The following is a 10,741-nucleotide window of genomic DNA, read 5'->3' as shown; positions in this document are numbered from 1 at the left end:
GTGGTGACAATAGCGACAAGTACAGTATAATCTGGCGAGTGATAGCTACAGGTGGCTGTCATCAGCGGGCAAGATCCTTCATAATTCACCTGCAGTTGACAGGAAGACAGCAGTCTGTATCGTTTTAAGTACCCGAAAGAAGAGAATAACCTAACATACTTAAATGAAAATAAGTTTTACGATAATTCTGGGCCCCGTTCGAACCTGTGGTCGGTAGTAATGTATCATGTTGTGATTATCAGTGAGTCTGAGTGTATGGAGTTTAGTGGTAGCAAGTAACCTCACTGTCGCAACTAATACTTCTAATTTCTATCATTCATGTAATCAACGTTCATGTCATTATTGTTATTGCTATAATTATTAGAGTCCCGCCAACAAATTTCTAGTATCTATTCATACTGAAGGTACCGCTCAATATTGCAGTGTGATTCAGGACCCAAGTGGCAGCAATCTTAGATTTCCTTCTTTCTATCTTGCTTTAATTTTCTGGCTGTCAACGTCTGGGTCATTACCTGCTGTAAGATTTCCAAAAACCTCTAGAAGTAGTGGAACGGTTAATGTGATATTCTGTATACATGGTTGATACACCGCAGTGCTTTTAACTTACAAAGAAGAATGTACTAAATAAAACTATATAATTTCCTTAGGTAAACCAAAACTGTCCTCTCTCTGACTCTTCAAAAATTTAACTGAATCAAACAAAGCGACTACTGTACAGATAACTTGTTCTTAACTGAAACAAAGAATAAATCTGGCTTGGTACCTGTTACCGCCACAGTAAGATAAGCTAGAAGAGAGAGAGAAAGAGAGGGATAACCATAATAAGATAAACTAGGCGAGAGAGAGAGAGAGAGAGAGAGAGAGAGAGGGGGTGAGATAAGAGATATAGTGTTGACAACGAATTTGCTGACCAATCTGCTGAGGTGTTTCAATACGAAAACATATGGCCCTCGCCTCCGGGCTGAGATTGCCCTCGAGGGTAGTCTACTGATTTCTACAGGACAGAACACACGTTGGTTCAGACCACTAGACCCTAAAACGTGAGTGATCGTGAAGTATTAGAATCTGCTAAGAAACTCTAAATAACTTTAATAAGTATATTTGTGTACTGTAATTTGATCATATTATACCAATTGTCTCCTGTATCAATAGTTATAACATGCGAGTTATATTTAAGATGTTAACAGGCTATGTACTGTATATTGATTGTATTATTCATACTATGTGTCCTGAGATAACAGCATTTATTATATGAGAAATGTTCTTTAGCAGGTTTTGATCGAATTATATGGTACGCGTCAACGTTGAGGGTTTATTTCTCCAGCAACAAACCAATAACGCTCCTATGAGCGTAAACAGTCAAAACGTGAGGTCATCTGGAAGCAATTGAGGATCCGTTATCGCAGGGTGAAGAAAGGAAGAGGATCTTAATTTAGAAGGACTGGACGTCGTTCAATATTGTTCAGACGATCGCGCGCGAGTGTCAGTGTTCATTGTGGATAGCCACACCAGCTACAAAAAAAAAAAATAAATAAATAAATAAATAAAATTGGTTTCAGAAAGACTGGTCTCTGTACCAAATGTGTTCGGACAGAAACGAGGGAGAGTTTAGTGATCAAACGTACAGGCAAACTAGGTCGCCAAGTTTTAAGTGGTAAGTTTAAGTAGTGTATGTGTGTGTGTAATTAAGAAATAACAGCAAAGATTGTGACAAGCCGTAACGTTGTACAAGTAAGGGCGCCGCAGTAGTGTTTGTGACATCAGTTGTGTAACGAGTCCCTACATGGATTGTGGATCTCTGTGGTTGTGTTAGTGTGACATCGTAGCTGGTGTGTGACATCACTGTAGTAGTGTTTGTGTGACATCACTCGTGCGTATTACACGTCACGTGTTCGAGGAACATCGCTCGTGTGTGACATCACTGTGGCCATGTTAGTATAATATCGTCGCTCGTGCGTGACATCACTGTGGTCGTGTTTGTGTGACATCACTCGTGCGTATTGCACGTCATGTGTTTGAGGGACCGTGTGACATCACTGTGGTCGTGTTTGTGTGACATCACTCGTGCGTATTGCACGTCACGTGTTTGAGGGACCGTGTGACATCACTGTGGTCGTGTTTGTGTGACATCACTCGTGCGTATTGCACGTCACGTGCTTGAGGGACCGTGTGACATCACTGTGGTCGTGTTTGTGTGACATCACTCATGCGTATTGCTCGTCACGTGTTTAGAGGGACTTCGCTCGTGTGTGACATCACTCGTGCGCATGGCACGCGTCTGTGTGACATCAACTCCAATTGTGTGATATCTGCGATCATGGGCACCTGATACTAAGCGTTACTGCATACACTTATCGAGCAAGACAGATTACGCTTGCTGTTCGGGCAGTCATGGACGGGAAAGAGAATAAGTCAGAAGTGGGGAGCGTGTCCGGCGTAGAACAAGGAAACACTGTGGACATAGAGACCGATGTCTCACCCACCTCGCCAAGGCAGCGTGAGATAAACCCGTCTACCGTAAACCTGTCTCACCGAGAAGAGAAAGGAACCATCTGTTAAAGGAATCGAAGGACAATTATGTGAGCAATACCAACAAATGCAGCAAATGTTCGCTCACATGACAGCGATGATGCAAAACGTCACCGAAGGTATGAATCAACTACAAGGCAAGGGCAGCACAGAAGATCGCGGAAAGGTGTTATCACCACCAGAGACTAAACTTTCCTCTGTAATTGAAACTAACGAAGAAACGTTATATACTCCAAGAGGACTCCCGGCGCTCACCTTAACTGCAGAGCCGGGAACATCTGACCAGGGGGAGCGTGGAAGTACTTCCGAACATCAAGCTAGTTTGCCGAAACCACTACCTTTGATGAAAGACAAAAGGGACGACCCACCGAGGTCCGAGGTTTGGGTGAGAGAACTGCTAGAGAACTACGTCAGATTGACACGTATGAATCAATAAGCACATTAGCTGAGAGGTTCAAGGGAAAGATGAGGGACGACTACGTGGATAAGGCGCATAAATACAAAAGGAAGTGGGGAAAGCTTCCTGGGATCGAGTGGATGTTGGAATTCACAATGGATATGGTCGACAAGGCGGAGGAGGTCACAAAGGGACGAGGACAGGAAGAACCAAGCAGAATTTATGCAGACTCACGTCAATCCTCGTCGAGGAAGAGACTTGTGGGTCTGGTGACATCAGGAATAAAGACAACCAGAGAAATGGACGATGAATGCTGCTCGCTATGCCGTGGAGATCACCTTCTTCAGATGTGCCGGACATTCCTCAGCATGTCCACAGGAAAGCGAACTCCCTTGTAAGGGAACAACGTCGCTGCTATGCCTGCCTGGGTCATAATCACCGGATAACAGAGTGCAGCCAGAAGATGGTATGTGGTATAGATGGCTGCTCTGGAGTACACTCGAGGCTCCTGCACTTCACGGGAGCTCTGACGAGCAATGACAAGGTGCAACGGGGCGAAGTTGAGAAGGGAGAACACCAGACTAGCCTCCAAAGGGTGAAGAGAGCTACCACAGGGGGCGCCTACCAAATAGACATAGCACCTGACCACAAGCGACCTAGAATGAGTCAATGTAAGGCTATTATGCCACCACCGGAATCGGCATTTAGTAGAGCTAAATCATGGAAGGTCGAAGCCGTTACAAGCACCATGGGGAAAAGAAATCCGCAAATGGATCAGGGAAACCATAACCAACAATGGAATTGATGATCGGCGTGAAGAACCCAACGATTGCGAGTTGTGACTACAAAGTTCCAGCAGAGTCGCACTTCCAATAGTGAAAGTCAGGGTGGAAGAAAAGAACCTAGAGGCGAAAGAAGCAGTAGTCACCGGAGCTCTCTTGGATTCAGGCAGCAACCAATCATATTGCACGCGTAGTCTAGCTTACTGGCTGCAGGCAGAGGGAAGGCCAGTTCCCTCTCCATTGGCACAATCATGAAAGAAAGTAATAGTGTAAACACCGAAGAAATCAGTGTGAGAGTGGCTAGCGTAGGAGTCAGAAAGAGCCGATCCATCATTATCCCCAAGGTCATCATTGTTGAGAATCTACCGTCTTCCCTGAAATCGTCGGTCGCAGACACCCAAGATGTCATCATGTGGGAACACCTACGAGGTACTGCGCTACGCCAAGCACCGAAAAGAGTGGATCTCCTGATAGGTCTAGACGTACCACAAGCACTAGCACCATTAGAAGTAAGAACCGGGAAAGACGGAGAGCCGTTTGCAATACCCACCTTGCTAGGTTGGACTATAAATGGACCGCTTGGAGTGGCGAGCCGTGATTATGCCGTGATCAACCACTTTGTCAGAATGGCAACACTAAATTCGGAGACAAATCTGGAAAAACAAGTCAGGCGCTTCTGGGAATGCGACTCAGCCTACAGTAACGATGATCCCGTCTCTGTTGAAGACAAGAGATTCCTGACGCAGTGGTCAACGTCAATTACTCAAGTGGACGGACACTACCAACTTCCCATCCCGTTTCGCCATGAAGAACCGGTACTCCCAGACAATAAGAAACTTGCCGAGCAGCGATTGGCAGGATTGAGAAAATGCCTCCTGAAGAACCCAGGGCTCTCTCAGAAGTATGAAGAAGAGATGAGACGTCTAATCGACGAGGGACATGCTGAGCGAGTCCCACGTCAAGAACTCAGTGTTGCACCCGGGAAGACCTGGTATCTCCCACACCACCCTGTGTTGAATCCCAACAAGCCAGAAAAGGTGAGAATAGTGTTTGATTGTGCAGCCGAATATGAGTCGATGTCGTTGAACAGCCAGGTGATGCAAGGGCCAGACCTTAACAACAAATTGATGGGAGTCCTCATCAGATTCAGACAAGGAAAGGTGGCACTCATGGCTGAAATCGAGGCAATGTTCCCACCAAGTGCGAGTAGTACCCGAACATCGAAATGTCTTACGATTCTTATGGTGGACGGACGACCAGCTGTCAGGGGCCCCCACCACTTACCGAATGACAGTACATCTCTTTGGAGGAGTGTGGAGTCCTTCATGCGCCGGGTATGCACTACAACGAACATTCCAAGATTACGGGGAAAGTCTCCATGACGACATCAAGAAAGCGAATCGTAACTTCTAAGTCGACGATTTGCTTCTCTCAGTAGATTCGCCGGGAAAGGCAACGATAGTTACCCATCGGCTGAGACAGCTGATGAAAAGGGACGGATTCAGACTTACGAAGTGGGTCTTTAATCACAAGGAGGTCCTCAAGGCAATTCCACAGACAGAGAAAGCTGTGGGAGTAAAGGAAGTAATTTTGAAAGATGACAGGCTCCCCACTGAACGAGCGTTGGGAATCTTGTGGGACCTGGAAAAGGACGAACTAGCGGTCCGGGTCCAGATCCCTAAGAAACCGGAGACGAAAAGAGGCCTTCTGAGTATGGTCAGCTCCATATATGACCCACTGGGACTCATCGCTCCGAGTGTCATAAGAGCCAAAATCATATTCCAAGATGAGTGTAGACGAGGTGTTGGATGTGATGAACAAATCACTGAAGAAATCAGGGTCGCATGGCAAAGATGACTGGATGAACTACCTCACCTATCACGAGTTCACGTCCTACGGTGTTACCGACCAGAGGATATGAATCCAGTGACTACCGTGCATCTACATCACTTCTGCGACGCCTCCCAACGAGCGTATGGAGCTGTATCGTATCTGAGAACCACGTGTGAAGATGGAACTCACCATATCTCCTTCATGTGTGGCAAAACCAAGCTAGCCCCTCTGAAACAGCAGACCATACCTCGACTTGAGCTCTGCGCGGCAGTACTGGTTGCTAAGGCAGACAAACAACTACGGCAAGAGCTTGAATTACATATAGACAGATCAGTGTTCTGGACAGACAGTACGGCAGTCCTTCAATACATACGAAACACCGAAAGACGCTTCCAGTCCTTCGTGGCCAATTGAGTGGCAACGATACACGAGGACTCCAATGTAGAACAATGGCGCCACGTGACGTCGGCACTGAACCCGGCCGACGACGCTAGTCGTGGATTACATGGAGCAGAGCTCAACGAGGAGGGCAGGTGGATTCGGGGACCTGCTTTCCTCTTTTTGGAAGAAGACAGTTGGCCAGGTGAAGGAGGAAACCATGTTGCTGACGGCGAACGTTGACCTGGGTGAGGGTATCCTCGATAAGCTATGGGCCAGGTACTCATCGTGGCATCGACTTCTGAAGAGCGTAGCGTGGATTAGAAGGTTTATAGAATGGTGGCTTGGGAAGCGAAAGAACAAACATCACCGAAAAAATCGGCTCCAGGTCAGCGAATTGGAAGAGGCGAAATTAGCTGTCTTAAGATTTTTGCAAAGGAAAGGATTCCCTCGAGAACTAGGAATGTTACTACAGGGACAACCCGTGAGAGGTAGCGACATAAGGCGGCTGGAACCTCGTTTAGACACAGACGGTCTGATCAGAGTAGGTGGCCGACTGAAGCACGCCGCTCTCCACCCAGACCAGGAGAATCCCATACTATTACCAAGGGACAACAGGATCACGGGGCTCATCGTGAGAGAGGTACACTCAACTAGAGCTGGACACTCAGGACGAGAACACACTCTTGCCATAATATGTGAGACGTACTGGATACCTAAGTGCCGAAAATTACTCGACCGCACAATACGGACGTGTGTGACTTGTCGAAGAAGCAACTGGAGGCCTACCCATCAACGCCAAGCCGACCTGCCAGAAGATCGAGTGCGCCCAGGAGGCCGGCCGTTCACCTACACTGGAATTGATTGCTTCGGCCCTTTTTTGGTTAAACAAGGAGGAGCCCGGGCGAAGAGATGGGGATGCTTATTCACCTGCCTGACCACCAGAGCCATACACCTAGAAGTCCTCACCTCACTAGACACCGACTCGTTCCTCAATGCCCTAACAAGATTCACCTGCCGCAGGGGACCTCCCAAGCGTGTTCGGTCTGACAGGGGAAGCAACATGATTGGAGCTAACCGAGAGTTACGAGAGGCGGTGAACGGCTGGAACAACAGTGACAAGGTCGGGAACGCCCTTCTACAGAAACAGATAGAATGGCAGTTCAACCCCCCGACAGCTTCTCACATGGGAGGAGTGTGTGAGCGGCAAATCCGCACTGTAAGGAAGGTCCTCCAGGGAGTGGTGGGCACCCAGACACTAGACGATGAACGCCTCAGCACTGTGTTCTGTGCCGTAGAAGAGATCATCAACGGAAGGCCCATCACCCCAGTGTCTGACCACCTGAGAACCCTGGTGGTCCGTGAGAGAGGAAAGTGTGTGTGTTGAGGCCATGGGTAATGGTGGACCGTCAGCATCAGTTATTATTAACAGTTTCACTGCCGATGGTAAGGCTGTGTCAATTCTCAAAGGTTCGTATGATGAATATTTATGGCCAATTAAAATGTAGAATAATTCTAAAGTGGTTTGGTCCAGATTAATAATATTAACATCATAAAATCGCATCAAATTTACACTGGGGTTCTACTTTAGATACTCTTACTTATAACAAAACAAAATTCATATAGAGAAACTTTGGAAAATATTTTGATGCTGTTTTCTTCTTTACCTCTAGTCAGCCATTTTGAAGCATTTTCAACTCTTCATTTTCGAGGAATAATCATAGTGCAAAACGTTTGAGCAACTGGCCGCCTGACTATCTTCGTTTCCCGCGGCTGAACACCATCTCCCAGCAGGTGTTGTGTATTGTTCGTAATGCGCTTAGAGTCACGAATAGATACCAGTGAAGAAATTGTAGTGTAAATAAACTTTATTTCCTTTTTCGCTAGACGGAAGTGTGTTGGCATGAAAGGCGTGACTAACTAATGTTTTGTTGACTCTTTGTAAAACGTTCTCCGTAGACTAATTCACTTAGAAAGTATTCAGGATGTGAAGTTTTCATTTTGCTTTGGATATTGATTGTTTTTTTCAGTTCTCGTCTTGGTTGCCTTTCATTTCAGTGCTATAAGAACTAAAGGAAACGAACTTTCTATACATTTTAACATCAAAATTAACATAATTAGTAAATAACCATAACCAAATGAATGAAGCAAGCGAATGTTGGTGCCCGGTGTTAGCCCAGTGGGCACTCATTGACCCTTCAAAACCATTAACCAGTGTTTATTTCCACTGCCTCCTCCACATCTCTCACAACTCTTCCATGACCACTTTTGTAATGTTAATCCAAGTTAATGAGACTTTTTCCCGCCGTCGGATACATTACAGCATATTACACCATTATCACCTGTACGTATAAATATGAATTGTTTTTATGTAATAATATAACTTTGCTTTTTAGAAACTCCAACGATAGGTGGTGCCGTTGTTTATACGCCATTAGTTTTTTCTGTACATAGATTTTTAACGTTAATTTCGTCCTTTAACTCATGCTAAATGAACGTATCTTTTCAAGGTAGAGTCTCGGTGTAATTTTGATAATATATCTGGACGTTATTTATGTGCTTTAGCTTAAGTCAGTCATTGAAGTGTCTTATTATATATTTATTTACGAAGACTACTCATTATACGAACCTTTGAGAAACCTGATTCTGGTTACATGTCTTATCTTATATTATATTTATCTTGGCAGTGTAATTTTTTTTCATCAGCATATCTTTATATCGCCATTGTATTTCATACTGGCGATTGTCTTATGTATTCTTGAAATTAATGTACACTCAAGAGTCTAGTAGTGGTGATAAAGCTTATCATAAACAAAGGAAGTTCTCGACAGTGAGTTGGTAACCTTTATTTTGTAATGGCGGCGCCACTGCTCGTGACCCGTCCGAGATAAAAAGTAGTTGGAGAACTTGGATTGGCATTTTTGACTTGCTATAAGATGCATAACTTATAGTGGGCACTGTAAAATAAGAGCTCATGGCTTGTTCCGACTAACAATGTTGATGTCAGTTGAGTCTAGTTCACTCACACACTTGCCACAGAATTCATAGAAAGTTGAACTACACATTGCACGATACACAAACTTATACTTCTTGCAATTGTACACTCCTCTACACCCTAACACACTCACAAGACAAGCAACTCACCAAACACTCCCCTATGTACTCAACCACAACCTCATACAATGAACTACATACTTTCACTCCTAGCAACACACTAGTCCGCACACTCAGTCACACACTCCCTCTCGCATTTAATTATACAGTTGTGGTGAACGTGTATGTTGTGGGGCAGATGATAGACTTTCTAAATACGTCCTGAGGCACCAGAAGAACAGACCCACTTGAGTTGATTTATTAATTAACTTCAGTGACGACAAACTTGGTATAAAGGTCAAACCTGTTTTCTTTGTTAACTTTGTTCTCTTCCGATGCCACACACTTCAGCCATAGATGATTAATATTTATCATGGTCGAGGGGCAGGTATAGCTAGGTAGAGTGGGTGAAACAAAAAAAAAGTGTGGGAAGTTGCCAGTCGTTCTGCACCCGCGAAGAAGTCACTTAGTGCACCAGGCGGCTTAAGAGACACGATCGTCATGGAAGTATAAAACATTTTAGACGTCAGGTCAGTAAAATACTTTGTTGCGCCTCATGGTGGATGTCATATACCGACTACTTTCTCTGCGATCAAAGAGAAAGGAGACAGCGCAAGAACTTATTTTTTTTTTTTTAAGTTATGACTTCTCCGCGTATGGTGTAGTAAGTACCATCAATGTGCACACCTCAAATAAGGAGTCGTGCACAGTACTATGTAGTTGTGGGTGTGGTATGTACAAGGCCAGTCGTTCTGGAATCCAGGACCCCTGTCGGCGCAACACCTCCGCAGGCAAAATGCCATCCTACCCAGCAGCAAGAAACTTAACGGCATTACGTTCTGCGATGCACAGTGAGATAGACAAAGTGAACTGAATGGAGAGATGTTTTAGGATGTGTAGAAGGTAGAACACGAGGCACCACTGTGGTGAAGGCGGCAACAGCTGGGTCAATGTTTACCATGAACCCCACTACAAACCTGATAACCGAGGAAATTCGTTCACATTTAATATGTTTAAGTATAGGGTAAAACCTGCTTCCTTGACAAAAAAGTACGATTATTGTTACACAAAATTCTACAAAGAACTTGGTGTACCGTGGCAATTGAGGGTGCAGGGTTGGTGAGCACAAACAGTGGCCACCGGTCTGACCACCAGCAGTGCGTGTCTGGCCTAGAGATGCGCTCTGATATTCTGTGGTCAATATGTATGATGGAGGAGAAAGCATATCTCTCCACGGCCGCCTGTCAGCCCGCGATCATTACACCAAACACAAAAAAGTGGTGGAATGTTGAAGAATACCAGAGCTAGAGCCTGTTTCGTGTTGTCGTGGTTCATACAACCACCTGTGTCGTGGATACCAACCTGTGTCGTGGCTTCTTCAAACTTCTTACCTACAGTACATGAATTTGTAAAAAAAAAATAATAATAATTATTATTATTATTAATCCGTAAAACTTTCATACTGATTGGCAATCGGATAAGCATGTTTATAAAATATACAATTATACAGTTTAGCATGAATTAAGACGTGCAGTAGATATACGGTGCACGTAGGCTCTGAGAGTACCGTATACAGTTTCCAGTGCGCCGAGACAGTGCAGGTAAAAAAACAACGGGAAACAGTACGGCATCTTGACCAAGGATAGCCGACATAGCTATCAATTGAACGCTATTACTAAGACACAATTTAGAACAATATTATTTAATAAATCACTGTACTTAGACAGGG

This window comes from Homarus americanus, unplaced genomic scaffold (genome assembly GCF_018991925.1).
Source record: "Homarus americanus isolate GMGI-L3 unplaced genomic scaffold, GMGI_Hamer_2.0 scaffold18703, whole genome shotgun sequence".
NCBI classification, from domain to species: domain Eukaryota; kingdom Metazoa; phylum Arthropoda; class Malacostraca; order Decapoda; family Nephropidae; genus Homarus; species Homarus americanus.
Note: the sequence above shows the minus strand (reverse complement) of the source record.